General features: G+C 40.8%; 1 long non-coding RNA gene across 1 annotated transcript; it reads left to right on the plus strand.

Moving 5' to 3' along the window:
- The first annotated feature begins 1,465 nt into the window (after positions 1–1,465).
- LOC139449548 (uncharacterized) lies at positions 1,466–4,793 on the plus strand. Its single transcript, XR_011652184.1, has 4 exons — positions 1,466–1,702; positions 2,175–2,233; positions 3,375–3,453; positions 4,192–4,793. It is a non-coding gene; the product is annotated as an uncharacterized lncRNA (long non-coding RNA).
- The last annotated feature ends 12,170 nt before the right edge of the window (positions 4,794–16,963 follow it).

Below are 16,963 nucleotides of genomic sequence, written 5' to 3' on the forward strand. Positions count from 1 at the left end.
AATAAATATGACATATATAGTATACCTGTTGTCCAGTTTCTTGACATTTTCGCCAGACTCAGGTTCAGCTTGACATTGAGCTAATCTGAGTAAAGCTACTTAAAACTTCAAAGCATGTGATCTTTCAATGATAAGTTTAGTTGCACCTCCCAATCAGAATCATGAGTAAATTTGAGCAGAGGCTAATTTCTAATGTAAACTATTTTTAGGTGACTAACATTTAACAATTATTTGTGTTTGCAAGTTTAATTGCATTTATTTTACTTCAAAGAAATCAAAGCATATTATATTTTCACAATAAGTTTAGTTGCATCTCCAAATCAGAGTCGGCAAGTAGATGCTAGTTTTTAATGTAAACCTTTTTGAACATTTCTCAGTTATTTGTGTTTACAAGTGACCATGCAAGTTTAATTTCATGTATTCGGGCATATTCAGACCCAAGGTAAAAAAAATAACAAGGTGCTGTTTTCACCAGGCAATAGTAGGCGAGGTACTATTTCCCTTTATTAACCGTCTCTTACAACTAGCATAGGTTGATGGGGACCAATTCCAACCCGGAATCCCCAAATGAGTGGGTATGGTTATACGCTGTTTTTAGCAATACCACAGCAAGGGACACCTGACATAGACTTCACACATTGTACCCATGACAAGAATCGAACCTTGGTCTTCAGCACTTCAACCACTAGGCTACCCCACAGCCAAAATTCCCAACATGATAAAGTTGTCATCACGGTATTCTTCAACAGGTTCAAGTGAAAATATCCATACCTTTCAAATGTCTTATCTTCCACTTCACAATGTTCACTGTTGCAAAACTCCTGTCATTTAATTTGTTCTTGATTATTCACACCTGCAAAAATAAGTTTTGTCGGTACGGTATGAACTAAAAAAATGAGTCACTATATAGAGTATCTAGATAAAGGAATATAAGTAAGCAAACATATTTCTACATCATATACATTAGCAAGGATTAACATAAGTTAGGAAGATTGCTTATCCTACAAAAAATAAATCACACATTTACTAACATATATAAAACAGAATAAGTGGCTTACAGAAGATAAATAACTTTAATACGTGATCAATATTATTAACATATTCCTTACCTGAATCAGAGACCATATAACAGTCTATGTATTATGGTCTCTGTCTGAATATGTCACATCTTCAGCTCCCTGCAATCGAGGTTGTGAAACATTTCTGCTGTAGGAATATTACATCCGCTGGGATATCCCTTGTCACACTGCCTGGCATGGTAGGCAAACGCATATTCCATACACCACATAGGTATACTTCCTAATACACACTGTCGAAATCCCCGCGGCTCCCAATATGGCCTGTATGAACTGTAATCGGCCAACCTCGTCTCTTTCCGTAACTGCTGCAGAAATGACCGCTTGTCATTCGTGACCAACTCGTGTTATTCCGGGACAAGCAAGTCTACCCATAATTCCCTGTATGGCCGAGGGCGCCATTTTGGAACACAAATGTAAACAAACACTCAAACCTCGTGTAATCGATGTACACCGTGATGCTTGATTGCGATATGCTTACCTCGTGTATCGATACATTGTTCTCAATCACCTCTAACTCGGAAATCCCCGTCGAAATCCACCTGAGCCATCCACAACGAGGACGTCAAGTATTTCGAAAACTCGATTGACAGCCGAAGGAAGGAAGAGCAGCTTGCAGATGCCAGGTACGTAGCAGGGCTTCGAGACATAATGTTCCATGATTTCTATACAGAGATCTTATGGAATGGATTGATTTAGATATTTTCCTGATCTCCATGTTACTACTGTAAACGTCAAGGGCCTTTTAGTTTTGTTGTTTTCGGAAACCCTTTGTTATTATTATGATCAAGTGTTTGTTGTGACATGGTATTTCTATTTGGGCTTGCATAAGAGCTACAGGTGCAGACTTTTAAGGGTCGTGTCCTTATTCTCAACATAACGCTGGGATTTGATGATGAGGGTTAGTTACCAAGGGTATAAATTTGGCAAAGTGCATGTCAAACAAAACGTGGCATTCAATTCCAATCATGTGTTGCCACCTGAACCACCTGAAAGTGAGATATGGATTACAATGAATAATGACAGCTTATCAATCTTTAACAAATTCACACTGAAACATTGAAAGGATAAAGACAAGTTAGTTGTTTTCTGTTTCAGCATGTTCAGGGTTTGTGGGCAGGTTAACAGACATCCTCAAGGAGGATACCAAGTATTGAGTGAGTATTTTTGTTTGTGATAAATACAAACTACATGTATTCATCATGGTATATTTCAATGTAATGTGAAACATCACACGCACAATAGTCCAGCTCTGTGATGGCAGCCTGTAAATAATTGAACATGGACCAGGCAATCTAGTGATTGTTATTTTCAGCAAAGATCCATGCCCTCAGAGTATGATGACAACCTAGTCTGACCACTCAATTCATTAGTTGATTAGTGTTTGCAGCGGTAGAAACTAACACTTTCAGTCCATTAGTCCTAAAATGATAGCATATAGCAAAACCTTTAAAATGTCAAAATGACTAGTGCCAATTTCTAACCCTGGTGTTTGGATGCTGTGTTTGTATGTATGAGTGTATTTAGGTTGGTTTGTTGTTTAACGCAGCACTCAGCTATATGACGGCGGTCTGTAAATAATCGAGTCTGGACCAGACAACCCAGTGATTCATATCATGAGCATCGAGCCACGGAATTGAGATCAATGACATGCATCAACCAAGTCAGAGAGTCTGACCACCCGATCCCGTTAGTCACCTTTTACGACAAGCATAATGGCCTTTTACAGCAAGCATGGGTTGCTGAAGACCTAGTCTAGCCCGGAATCTTCACGGGTCGAGTTTAGTTAACTTAAATCATGAATCTTATACTTGTTTCTCTGTGCTTTTACAATGTAACCCAAATTTTCTCGGGAATAATAAAGTATTCTCTTATTTATATCATTTCTGAACAAAGTGTCATATCAAGGTTAGATCTCTGTCAAAACAGTGCCATGGAAAAGCCAAACAAATAGCCTAGAAATAAAAGTAAATACTGCATTGCATTAATCTGCATTTCAAGAAAATGTGGCAATAATTCATGGAATGATATTCACCTCGGTGAGGATCTCTCTGCATTGTCGAACAAGTTATTTCCTATGTAATGTATGTGTTGAATGACCCTGACTTTGTTGTCAAAATATTGTTTTAACATTTGTTAAATATGGGGATAAATGTCATCTCTGAATGTTTGACATCAATTATTATGATTAGGGTAGTTCTAAGTCGGAATCACAACCGGGGTCTTTTCATTTGAATCAAATGTACAACATGTACAGTTTGGACATTTCTGTGATGTGAATGCTACTTATGTTTGTAGAATGTCCGGATGAATAAAAGAGACAGTCATCCGTGCAGCATCAATGCAAAGAAAGACCATAGAAGAGCAACAGTGAGTGGTAAATATTTTGAAATTATTCTGTTTGGTTCATATGGTTATTTTGCAAATATGTCTTCAGTTTGTTCCTTATCGCTGTAGGCACGGATGTCCTATTATCTAAGGCACTACAATTTTCTGTGCAGAGTTGCATCTCTTGGGCTTAGCAGAAACCTATAGTCATGGGTTCAAATCCTGGTTCTCCCCGATTATGTTGCTAGGTTTGTCAGCATTATACACATACTCGTGGGATTCATCAAAGACCTGCATCACTTAGGACTTTCTTCCCACATCAAACTAACATGCGGTGATATATCTGGAATACTGTTCAAAGCAGTGTTAAAGCCAAATCATTTATTTAACACTGCATCCAGCAATAGTTTGGCTTTATGACAAGGATTGTGAATATATATTTTTCCATGTTGAAGAGTTGAAACAATCACTAAATGACATCTCTTAAAAAGATTCCCAGCATTCCAAGCCTAATTAATAGATAAGGTTGTGATTGAGTAGGCTCATTGATCACATGTAATCATACCACAGTGATGTGGGATATTGTCATCATCGGTTTGTCTGGACCGAGTTCATAACATTAGTCACTGGTTTGTCTGGTTGAGATTTGAGATGTGATTATCTTAAATGTTTAGCATATAACAAGACTCACATATGACAACTTAAGTGATTTTGCTGCCTTCTATCTGTAAGTACATGTGGCAACAATTCTTTTTGATTGCTAAAATCTTTTTACATAATGCTGCAGAAACTGAAGTCCTGCTTGAGATCCCTGGATGAGTACTCCAGGTTGACAGTCTGGAAGGACCAGACAAGGGAGTCCTAAACAGAGGCTGCACCCCTTCAGATATCAGAGGTGATTTGCAGACAGCGATGATGAGGGTCCTGTTATTTCAATGGAGGCCGACCGAGAAATTGTATGCCAAATGGTACTGGGACACACAAAGGCTGGTCTGGCTAATGTGAGAAGACCAACCAATGCCAAGCTGGAGTGGAATTCTTCCAGGACATTCAGGAAATTCTTGTAAACACTTGAAAGGAATGATAAATGGGACTTATTGTCTTTAAACGTGGACCCAAACACCAAATGGAAAGTTCACAATTCTACTAACACAATGCAGCAGAGATAGAGTCTAACTGGTATCCCCTCATCCTGGTTCCTTTTCATCCATGGCAATATAGAAAGAAAAGGAGGATTGAGGGAAAGTAAGTTCTCTGAACTGGTGAACATAATCCGTAGGTACTGTCAAGCGAACAGTTATCACACTCTGTTATGAGTATTGAAGAATAGGATGAAATTGCATACTGCATCAGGAACCATCATGTGAACACTGTTCAATGTGCGATATACTATAGGCATATGAATAAAAGAAATTGATAATTTGATTGTTGCTTATGTTTCATTTGCCAGCTGTGTAAATGGGGATGTTTCATGATTTTGCCTCAGTTTAATAGCCACACTTATCTTATGAAACCATGCATTGCTTGGGCATCTCAAGATAAATAACACATGTTTCCTTTGCTCTGAAAACGTCTGATGACACACTGATCTGTTATGTCAAAGGTTAAAGTCACAACCAGACAAAAAGTTTGTTTGTGGTCTAACTCTTCCTTTGGGCAGGGGTCGAAGTTGGAAAAAGGTCGTGTGTGATCTATATATACTACATTTTCCCTTAAATTGCCTTTTCTACAGAAGTCTTAGTAACTCTTATACATATACTGGTTACATTACTTCCATATTTTGGTCAATGATATGTTGAATTCTACCAAAGGACTGCATATTTGGTTTATGTGCTGGCTAGCTCTTTGAAATGTTTTTGAAATATTTATCACTGATATTTAAGGTCAAATTCACACTCAAAAGTGATAACTCATGAGGGGTCGAAGTGTAAGATCAAGGCAACAGTGAAGGGGTCATTCATAAAGTATTTCTGCAATTATAACTAAAATGCCTATTTCTGGAGATATTTGTGAAGTATTAAGCACATCGTTGTTATTTTTTTTGAATACACATATATGTGCAGTGGTTACAACTCCAGTGTCAAATTAACTGTCAATCCCTTTTAATATAATAATTCACAGTAACTGAGGAAGAGCTTACTGTAGTACCATAAAACTAGGGTGAGGCAAATGTCAATGAAGTTAGTATTTTGGATATAACAAGTACATGTACCGTTACAAATAGTCTTATTAACATCCGAAAAGGACAAAATATGAAATTGAACAATTTTCTTCTCCAAAAATGTTTTAGGAGGATATTTACCATTAAAATAACACAGAATATTACAACAGGTACCTGTAATGCACAGGCTAACATTATTTACCAGAAGCAAGTCATGAAGAAAATTTGCATCCGGATACCTTCCGGAAACCTTCCGGAAACCTTCCGGAAACCTTCCAGATGCCTTCAACAACCTTCAAATTGCTTGGTATTTTCAAGTTAATTTTTTTATGTGTTTCACACTTAAGTGAACAAAATGCACCCCCCAAATTTTGACATTTTTTTTGGAAGGTTTCCGGAAGGTATCCGGGCCGGATCCAAAATGGGAAGGTATCCGGAAGGTTTCCGGAAGACGGAAACCTACACTTTTTTTGCTGTGTATAATAGATGCTTCTCCCCTTCCACATTGACACCGGAGAGGACCTCATCATCCTCAACCCTAAGTCATCAAACCAAGATTCTTTTCAGCCCATATCAGACTCACGCATCTGACCCCTTTCCAAATCCCAAACTACCGACCCATTCAGCCTTGTTTCTTAAAACCATTCACAAATTCGCCAGAAAACTCTTCTCAATTTAAATGACCTTATAAATTATATCCCTGGCTTCAAACCAGCGGACCGCCGTCATATAACTGGAATATTGCTGAGTGCGGCGTTAAACAACAAACCAACCAATCAAACCAGCGGTCTCATTTATCACATCCCCTCGTTATAAACTTAAAGCATCCTGTCTTTGAAAATGACAACCAGCATATTAAATGCAAGTACTTTTCGATTCATGGAAGCGTATCTGATGGTCAGTTCCTCCACGCTCAATGGCTTTCCGTACAGGAACCTGTAGCAGAATAAGTCTCAGCGCCTCATTAAACACACCGCACTTTAAATATGAGTCTTAAGTTCTGCACTTTTTAAAACTCATTTAAGATAAATGAAAATCTCATCTGTTACTTTTTCATTGCCGTAAGCTGTAGGGTTCTTTGACCTCTTGACAAGGCCTATGAAGCGTGTTGCTAAGCGGACAGACAAGCACAATATATTCACACACCAATAGACTTGTTTCTGTTCAGATTAGAACAAAGCATCTCTAAATATGAAGATGATGCTTGACTATGTGTAAATCTGTCAGATCGTGTAGATAGGGGTACTTGGAGAGATAGAGTCAAGGATATGTGTTTTCCTTGCTTGTATCTTCTGTGGAATTTTCCTCAACAGCGTTAAGGAAAGTTTTCGCGCAAGTGGGGTTTTCCCCGGATCAGATACAAACTAATGTCTAAAAATATCAAATCTATGTAACGAAATGTCACAATGGGAGCAATTCAAAGAACGTGGTTGACTCACCAGATATACTTTGATACTGGCGTGATGACCTCGTTACCATGAGTCATTATTGTCTAGCATGTGTTTGATCAAATATGCATTAGGTATAGTTTACTGGTTAAATGAACAGTCACCAACTCGTCTCTGCATGTGTAGACACTCTCGTGCAAGTTTTGACACTTCGCGATGACGTTGAGATGGGGGCGGTCTGGTAGCCTAGTGGTTAAAGCGTTCGCTCATCACGCCGAAGACCCGGGTTCGATTCCCGACATGGGTACAATGTGTGAAGCCCATTTCTTAGTGTCCCCCGCCGTGATATTGCTGGAATATTGCTAACAGCGGCGTAAAACCATACTCACTCACTCACTCACGTTGAGATGAAAGGCGGATTTATACGTCGTACGTTTGGCCGCAAAACATAGATGCTCTGACACATTACTTCGGCACGTCTTACAAGAACTAGTTCCACTAATATCATCGGACCAGAAAGATTGTTATGACGACAAAAGATCCAGATTTAACCCGAAGAGATCCTTGTTTACTTTGTCCTATCAGGTAACAATTATAAACATCCGATCTCTACCCCCTTTCCTACTACCCGGATGTTTAACCACAGGGCTATAACACGAATAAAGAGTATTTGTCAAAAACGAAAACTAGTTAAGGATAGTTATTTAAATTCAACTTCGCGTTTTACGTCCAAGTAATTCTGCAATTAACTGAGGAGTTATGCAGAATTACGGGAACCACAAATCAAATTCTCGTTCACTTTGATGAATTTCATCATACACTTGAAATAAACTTGCGGACATATTTTTGAACAAGTTCCCACTTTATATTACACATCCGACCACTGTAGCTGAATTTTATGATAACAAGATTGAATTGTCTGTAGGTATAACACTCTCAATCATATACCGTACATGACATTTGTCACACCTCGTCATACAAAACACCTTTGGAATGCATGTACGAAGTGAATGTATTTTAAATACTTTGATTATTTAGGATGGCACTATCAATCACATGCCATAGGTAATAACATGTTTCGATATCAAAGCATTATTGCACAACACTGCATAAGATTGCATAACGATGTATAAGATTTCACAACCATGCATAAGCTTGCACAACATTGTATAAGTAACCCGCAAAGATAGCCAAGTGGATTAAGTGTTGGCTCGTCATGTCACAGACATTTTATCACGAATTAATGCATATGACATGGCATTGCGTTCATAAAAAAAATGATGAATTATTAAATTTATATTTGCATCCTTTCCTTACATGGGTTTACGAAGTACGATTTAAACAAAATAGATGACGACATCATTTATTTTTGAGGATTGAAGATTTATATATTTTTAAGTGCAAAATTTGATTCCGTCACCATGAATATGTCCCCTTCTGTTGAGTCGAAGCATGTAGCCCGATACGTTTACTGTCAGTAATCTTAACTAATGCAGATAGTTAGGTACCAAATTAATCAGTTTCTAACAAGAGATCACTTTCCCTAAGACAATGAAATAGGCAAATAAATCAAATAATCAATTTGAGTGAGTGAGTGAGTGACTGTATTGGGTTCAACGCCGCTTTGAACAGTATTCCACTTGTCACGGCGTGTCAGCTTGATGTGGGAGGAAGGCCCGAAGTGCACCCACGAGCACGGGTATGGTGCGATAAACCTAGCAATATAATCGGGGCAAACCGGGATTCGAACCCACGATCATAGGTGTCTGGCGTACCCAAGGGACGCAACTCTGCACAGCGAATTGCGGCGCCTTCGACGACTGGATCACTCGTGCTCCTAATCAATTTGAAGTGGCCTTAAAACACAATGGCGTATGCACTATCCTTGTTTGTTGATACTCTTTGATCTGGACAAAGATCGAAGACAAAGGGCGCTACGATCATGAACATTCTAGTGACGAATCTAGCACACTTCAAAACCTCAAAGAAAACGTTAAGAGGTAATATACTTGGAACCGTCGTGGTTGTGGATGTGGGTGTGGGTGTGGGTGTGGGTGTGGGTGTGGTGGTGTGGGCGTGGTTTGTGCGCATGCGGACAAAACATTTTTTTGTTTATCATTTTCCAGATTTATTTTTATCAAGTTACAATTTTGAAAAAAATGGACACCCAGAAAGTCAAATGGTCGGTCACATTATCAGATAAAACATCTCACTTGATTAATAAGATAAAAACGTTTGTTATTTTCAGCATACATATATACACAGTACGGCCGACGTGTTACGCTATAAACCTAAACTCGTTTACAAAGCCATTTTCTCTATGTGTGCAGTCATAGGGGACAACATGAGTGTTGCCGACGGGATTCCCTTGTTCAATGAATGGGGATGAGTTTACAACAATGCTGGCATTCTGCCAAGACGGTGTGAACGGCATGCGTCATATAACACCACTTCCTTATCCACAGTAAGGGCCAGTACTTACATAAACTGCGCCCGTCAATGTGGTTTGTCAATATCTATAAAAAGTACACATGTGTGCGGGATTTCCATTGCAAATTGCGTTTCCTTTTTGGTGTTTTTACAGCATAAGTGACGGTCCTTGTGATTTGAATATTAAATGCCCTGTCACGTTCAGCAAAAATATTACACATAACGCGAGGGGGTATCGGGGGATATTGACATTCACAAATTTACAAATACAAAAAGTTTTTTAACACAAACGGCAATAACAGTTTATTTTACTTATCCCATCTTTTGATATTATATGTTAGAGTCACTAAATACGTTTAAAATGAGATCTTGTATAATTGTTGACTGTATGGACCTGAACATGTAGTATTGAATGACCGACAGGTGGCGAAAGCTGTCGAATATGATCATGCTTAGGTGAGTGGGTGGGTATGGTTTTACGCCGCTTTTAGCAATATTCCAGCAATTTCACGGCGGGGGACACCAGAAATGGGCTTCACACATTGTACCCATGTCGGGAATCGAACCCGGTCTTTGGCGTGACGAGCGAACGCTTTAACCACTAGGCTACCCGACCGCCCCTCATGCTTAGGTGAAGGATAGAGGCTTACTGATACTAACATACTGAGACAAATGGCGGTAGGTTTCCAACACTGATAGGCTAAGGCGATGGTTGTACGTGACGAATGCTAAGTTACTGAGGTAATTGAGGAAGGTGTCGAATTCTAACTGGCACATGCTAACGCAAATCATATTTTTTGATCAATATTAACGTATTATAGTTTTGTTGACGGATAATACCATATGCATACAAATGTCGCTAGGTGTTGAAGAATAACACGCTAATGCTGTGGTAGTACGTGACGAATGTTAACATGTTAAGACGATGGTAGTACGTCATCATGATGATGAATATTAACACGTTAAGGCGATGGAAGTACGTGACCAATGTTAACCTTTTAAGGCTGTGGTATTACGTGACGAATGTTAATATGTTCAGACGATGGTAGTACGTGACGAATGTTAACATCCTAACGTGATGGTAGTACTGACGATGTAAACACGTTAAGGCGATGGTAATACATGATCATCATGACGAGTGTTAACATGTGCAGACGATGGTAGGGCGTGACGAATGTTAACACGTTTAGGCGATGGTGGTACGTGACGAATGTTAACATGTTAAGGCGATGGAAGTACGTGACGAGTGTTAACATGTGCAAACGATGGTAGTGCGTGACGAATGTTAACATATATATAATTAGGCGATGGTAGTACGTGACGAATGTTAACATGTTAAGGCGATGGAAGTACGTGACGAATGTTAACATGTTCTGGCCTTGGTAGTACGTGACGAATGTTAACATTTTAAGGCGATGCTTGTACGTGACGAATGTTAACATATGCAGACGATGGTAGTACGTGACGAATGTTAAGGCCATGGAAGTACATGACGGATGTTAACATGTTCAGACGATGGTAGTGCCTGACGAATGTTAACAGTTAAGGCGATGGTAGTATTGACGAATGTAAACATGTTAAGGCGACGGTAGTACGTGATCATAATGACGAACGTTAACATGTTAAGTGAGTGAGTGAGTTTGGTTTTACATCGCTTTTGGCAATATTCCAGCAATATCGCGGTGGGGGACACAAGAAATGGGCTTCACACATTGTACCCATGTGCTTTAACCACCAGGCTTCCCGACCGCCCCTAACATGTTAAGGCGATGGTAGTACGTGACGAATGTTAACACGTTAAGGTGGTGTTAGTACGTGACGAATGTTAACATGTGAAGGCGATGATAGTACGTAACGAATGTTAACATGTTAAGGTGATGTTAGTACGTGACGAATGTTAACATGTGAAGGCGATGATAGTACGTAACGAATGTTAACATGTTAAGGCGATGCTACTACGTGACGAATGTTAACATGTTCAGACGATGGTAGTGCCTGACGAATGTTAACAGTGAAGGCGATGGTAGTACGTGACGAATGTTAACATGTTTAGGCGATGGTTAGACGTGATCATCATGACTAATGTTAACATGTTAAGTGAGTGAGTGAGTTTGGTTTTGCATCGCTTTTGGCAATATTCCAGCAATATCACGGTGGGGGACACAAGAAATGGGCTTCACACATTGTACCCATGTCGGGAATCGAACCTGAGCAAATGCTTTAGCCACCAGGCTTCCCGACCGCCCCTAACATGACTGTTAAGGCGATGGTAGTACGTGACGAATGTAACATGTTAAGGTGATGTTAGTACGTGACAAATGTTAACATGTTAAGGTGATGTTAGTACGTGACAAATGTTAACATGTTAAGGTGATGTTAGTACGTGACGAATGTTAACATGTTAAGGTGATGTTAGTACGTGACAAATGTTAACATGTTAAGGTGATGTTAGTACGTGACGAATATTAACACGTTAAGGCGATGGAAGTACGTGACCAATGTTAACCTTTTAAGGCTGTGGTATTACGTGACGAATGTTAATATGTTCAGACGATGGTAGTACGTGACGAATGTTAACATCCTAACGTGATGGTAGTACTGACGATGTAAACACGTTAAGGCGATGGTAATACATGATCATCATGACGAGTGTTAACATGTGCAGACGATGGTAGGGCGTGACGAATGTTAACACGTTTAGGCGATGGTGGTACGTGACGAATGTTAACATGTTAAGGCGATGGAAGTACGTGACGAGTGTTAACATGTGCAAACGATGGTAGTACGTGACGAATGTTAACATGTATATAATTAGGCGATGGTAGTACGTGACGAATGTTAACATGTTAAGGCGATGGAAGTACGTGACGAATGTTAACATGTTCTGGCCTTGGTAGTACGTGACGAATGTTAACATTTTAAGGCGATGCTTGTACGTGACGAATGTTAACATATGCAGACGATGGTAGTACGTGACGAATGTTAAGGCCATGGAAGTACATGACGGATGTTAACATGTTCTGGCTTTGGTAGTACGTGACGAATGTTAACCTTTTAAGGCTGTGGAAGTACGTGACGAATGTTAACATGTTCAGACGATGGTAGTACGTGACGAATGTTAACAGTGAAGGCGATGGTAGTATTGACGAATGTAAACATGTTAAGGCGACGGTAGTACGTGACGAATGTTAACATTTTAGGGTGATGTTAGTACGTGACAAATGTGAACATGTTAAGGTGATATCAGTACGTGACGAATGTTAACATGTGAAGGCGATGATAGTAGGTGACGAATATTTACATGTTAAGGCGATGCTACTACGTGACGAACGTTAACATGTTCAGACGATGGTAGTGCCTGACGAATGTTAACAGTTAAGGCGATGGTAGTATTGACGAATGTAAACATGTTAAGGCGACGGTAGTACGTGATCATAATGACGAATGTTAACATGTTAAGTGAGTGAGTGAGTTTGGTTTTACATCGCTTTTGGCAATATTCCAGCAATATCGCGGTGGGGGACACAAGAAATGGGCTTCACACATTGTACCCATGTGCTTTAACCACCAGGCTTCCCGACCGCCCCTAACATGTTAAGGCGATGGTAGTACGTGACGAATGTTAACACGTTAAGGTGGTGTTAGTACGTGACGAATGTTAACATGTGAAGGCGATGATAGTACGTAACGAATGTTAACATGTTAAGGTGATATCAGTACGTGACGAATGTTAACATGTGAAGGCGATGATAGTACGTAACGAATGTTAACATGTTAAGGCGATGCTACTACGTGACGAATGTTAACATGTTCAGACGATGGTAGTGCCTGACGAATGTTAACAGTGAAGGCGATGGTAGTACGTGACGAATGTTAACATGTTTAGGCGATGGTTAGACGTGATCATCATGACTAATGTTAACATGTTAAGTGAGTGAGTGAGTTTGGTTTTGCATCGCTTTTGGCAATATTCCAGCAATATCACGGTGGGGGACACAAGAAATGGGCTTCACACATTGTACCCATGTCGGGAATCGAACCTGAGCAAATGCTTTAGCCACCAGGCTTCCCGACCGCCCCTAACATGACTGTTAAGGCGATGGTAGTACGTGACGAATGTAACATGTTAAGGTGATGTTAGTACGTGACAAATGTTAACATGTTAAGGTGATGTTAGTACGTGACAAATGTTAACATGTTAAGGTGATGTTAGTACGTGACGAATGTTAACATGTTAAGGTGATGTTAGTACGTGACAAATGTTAACATGTTAAGGTGATGTTAGTACGTGACGAATGTTAACATGTTAAGGTGATGTTAGTACGTGACAAATGTTAACATGTTAAGGTGATGTTAGTACGTGACAAATGTTAACATGTTAAGGTGATGTTAGTACGTGACGAATGTTAACATGTGATGGCGATGGTAGTACGTGAGGAGTGTTAACAGTAAAGACGATGGCAGTACGTGAAGGATTTTAAAATGTTAAGGCGATGGTGGCACGTTCACAGGTTTCTGGCACGCCTAAAGGACGCACCTCTGCATAGGGAAATGCGGCGTCGTTGATGTGCATCCCTCTTTCATATGTTTTCCCCAGCAAACTATCCTCGCCCATTGAGGCCAGGCTTGTGGAATTGTTGAGAGGTCGTCACCGATCCCAGCGATGAAATGGGACGTTGATCTTAATATCCTTCACTGGATTGTCTGGTCCAGACTCGATTTCCTTACAGACCGCCGTCATGTAGCAGGAGTGCGGCGTAAAACAACAACAACAACAACAACAGCTACAACAACAAACAAATGCTGCTGCTATAGTGGTGAAATCGCTTTTATAACAGACACCAACGATAGGCCACTGACCAGATATGTTTACAATGTGCCAGGGTATTTGTGTTTATTTTCATGAACGTAAATTAGCAAGATATTTAGGCTGAATGAAATTACACTTCTAGATACACTGGTACATTCGTATATTTTTCAGGGATGGAGTGCGATTTTATGCTTTTAAAAAATAGTATTTCAGTCATGTGGTAGCAGGTGAGCTTAATGTGTCTAAAAGTCGGGAAGATCCGGCTAAGAATAGGTTTTCAGCAACCCATGATTGTAAGAGGCAACTATACTTGTCGTAAGAGGCGACTAACGGGACCAGGCGGTCAGGCTCGCTGACTTGTTGATACATGTCATCGATCCCAATTGCGTGGATCGATGCTTATGATATAAATCACTGGATAGTCTGGTCCAGACTCGATTATTTACAAACCGCCGTCATATAGCTAACAAACCAGGATAACAAACTAACAAACTAAGGTGACTAAAGTGATTCGAGTCGTGCACACCACTTTGGTAAAAACACACAAACACGGCTGTGTAAATAACAACAAACAAAATATCCATTATTTCTGACGCGCGGGTACTGTGGGGGATATCGAGAGGTTCTTTAAAATATAATACATATTCATGAACCAAATTAATTCACAAAAGCTGTTAGTGTACGGAGTGAATAGGCGATAGACACGAGAAGAGAATTCTATGTACGTTTACAACAGTACTCATATCACCTGTGATATTCCTATCACATGTGAATAAAATATATGAAAGCCAAGCATTTTCTAAAACCATGAATACTTGATTTCGAGAATGACGTGACGCCATCGCATGCTGTACAAACATCACAGCGTTAATGCAAACAACCTCCTCTGTTTATTGTTATACCCACTTTGGTTTAAGAACCCCTGACAACGTGGATATTGAAATATCTTTGATTTATTTTATATAAATGTGCATCCTAACGTGTCGTGCCCCGCAGCCTATGTGATAAACAATTGTACTGAAATGATGAAATATTTTTTAGAGCACAGCAGACATAATTCGAACGCTTTATGTGTTGTATTTCTTTTGTTGATTTCGTTCTCGTTCTGTATATACACAGTATTTTAAGACAGTATGCAAATATGTGAAATATCCTTTTATAAACGAAAACGTTTTGCATATGTGTTGTTGGGCGCGGTGTTGTTTGGGTCTGGCTACGAGGCCCGTGAAGATCCGGGTGGGAATTGATCTTCAGCAACCCTTGCTTGTCGACTATAACGGGATCGGGTGGTTAGGCTCTGTGACTCGGTTCATCCATGTCCTCGTATCAAAATTCCGTATAGATCGATGCTCATGATGTCAATCATTTGATTGTATGGCCTAGGTTAGATTATTTACAGAGTGACTGACCATGGTCTTTTACTGGAATATTGCTGAATGCGGCTTTGAACAAGAAACTAACAAGAAACGCATCTTCGGTGGTTGGGGCAGGATCGGTGTTGTGGAAGTGGTGGTTGTTTGGTTTGAGGTCTAGAGTCGGTGTTGTGGGAGTGGTGATGGCGTGTGGGTTCGATTCTGGGGTTGTTGGAAGCGGGGTCGGTGTTGTGGGAGTGGTGATGGTGTGTGGGTTCGATTCTGGGGTTGTTGGGTCTGGGTCGGTGTTGTGGGAGTGGTGATGGTGTGTGGGTTCGATTCTGGGGTTGTTGGGTCTGGGTCGGTGTTGTGGGAGTGGTGATGGTGTGTGGGTTCGATTCTGGGGTTGTTGGAAGCGGGGTCGGTGTTGTGGGAGTGGTGATGGTGTATGGGTTCGATTCTGGGGTTGTTGGGTCTGGGTCGGTGTTGTGGGAGTGGTGATGGTGTGTGGGTTCGATTCTGGGGTTGTTGGGTCTGGGTCGGTGTTGTGGGAGTGGTGATGGTGTGTGGGTTCGATTCTGGGGTTGTTGGAAGCGGGGTCGGTGTTGTGGGAGTGGTGATGGCGTGTGGGTTCGATTCTGGGGTTGTTGGAAGCGGGATCGGTGTTGTGGGAGTGGTGATGGTGTGTGGGTTCGATTCTGGGGTTGTTGGAAGTGGGGTCGGTGTTCTTGGAGTGTTGGTGGTTGTGTGTGGGTACGTTTCTGGTGTGGTTGGGGATGGGATCTGGGGTCAGGCGTCTGGGGTTTGGGGTTTTCGGGTCTTGGGTCTTGGGTCTGGTGTTGTGTGTTGTGAGTTGTGGGGTGCGGGTTGCGGGTTGCTGGGTGCGGGCTGCGGGGTTAGTGTTGTGGGAGTAGTTGTGGTTGGGTTTGGGTACGGGTATTGGTGTGGATGGGGCTGTGTTGTGGGAGCGGGGGTGTTTTTATGTGTTGGAACGAGTCTTCGTCAGTTGGGTCACGGGTCTGGGGTTTGGGGTCTGGGGTTTGGGGTTTGGGTCTGGGGTCAATTTTGTGAGAGTGGTGGTGGTTGAGTTTGAGTACGGACAGGGGTGGATGGGTCGGTGTTGTGTCTGGGTACGAGACTAGTTGTTGGTGGTTAGGTTTGACGTTGAGATCCTTCAGTATATTGTGTTGACAAGTCGCATGCCCCCTGTGGCGAGATATGATTTATTCCAGCCACAGTACTCGTGTCGCTTCAAATAATCTGCACCGAGCGATCCTTCACCACTAACCATCAGAGCAAACGAGTATTTTAAGAGTACATGTACTTCATATACTTTCTGTGTCAGTGTTTGTGTGTGAGTGTGATACGATAGTACGGGGGTGGCTGAAAAAATTCTGAGCAGGACTTATGACAGTGTG

The sequence above is a fragment of the Haliotis cracherodii genome, unplaced genomic scaffold, assembly GCF_022045235.1.
Source record: "Haliotis cracherodii isolate W230 unplaced genomic scaffold, xgHalCrac1.p SCAF_10, whole genome shotgun sequence".
Classification (NCBI taxonomy): Eukaryota; Metazoa; Mollusca; class Gastropoda; order Lepetellida; family Haliotidae; genus Haliotis; species Haliotis cracherodii.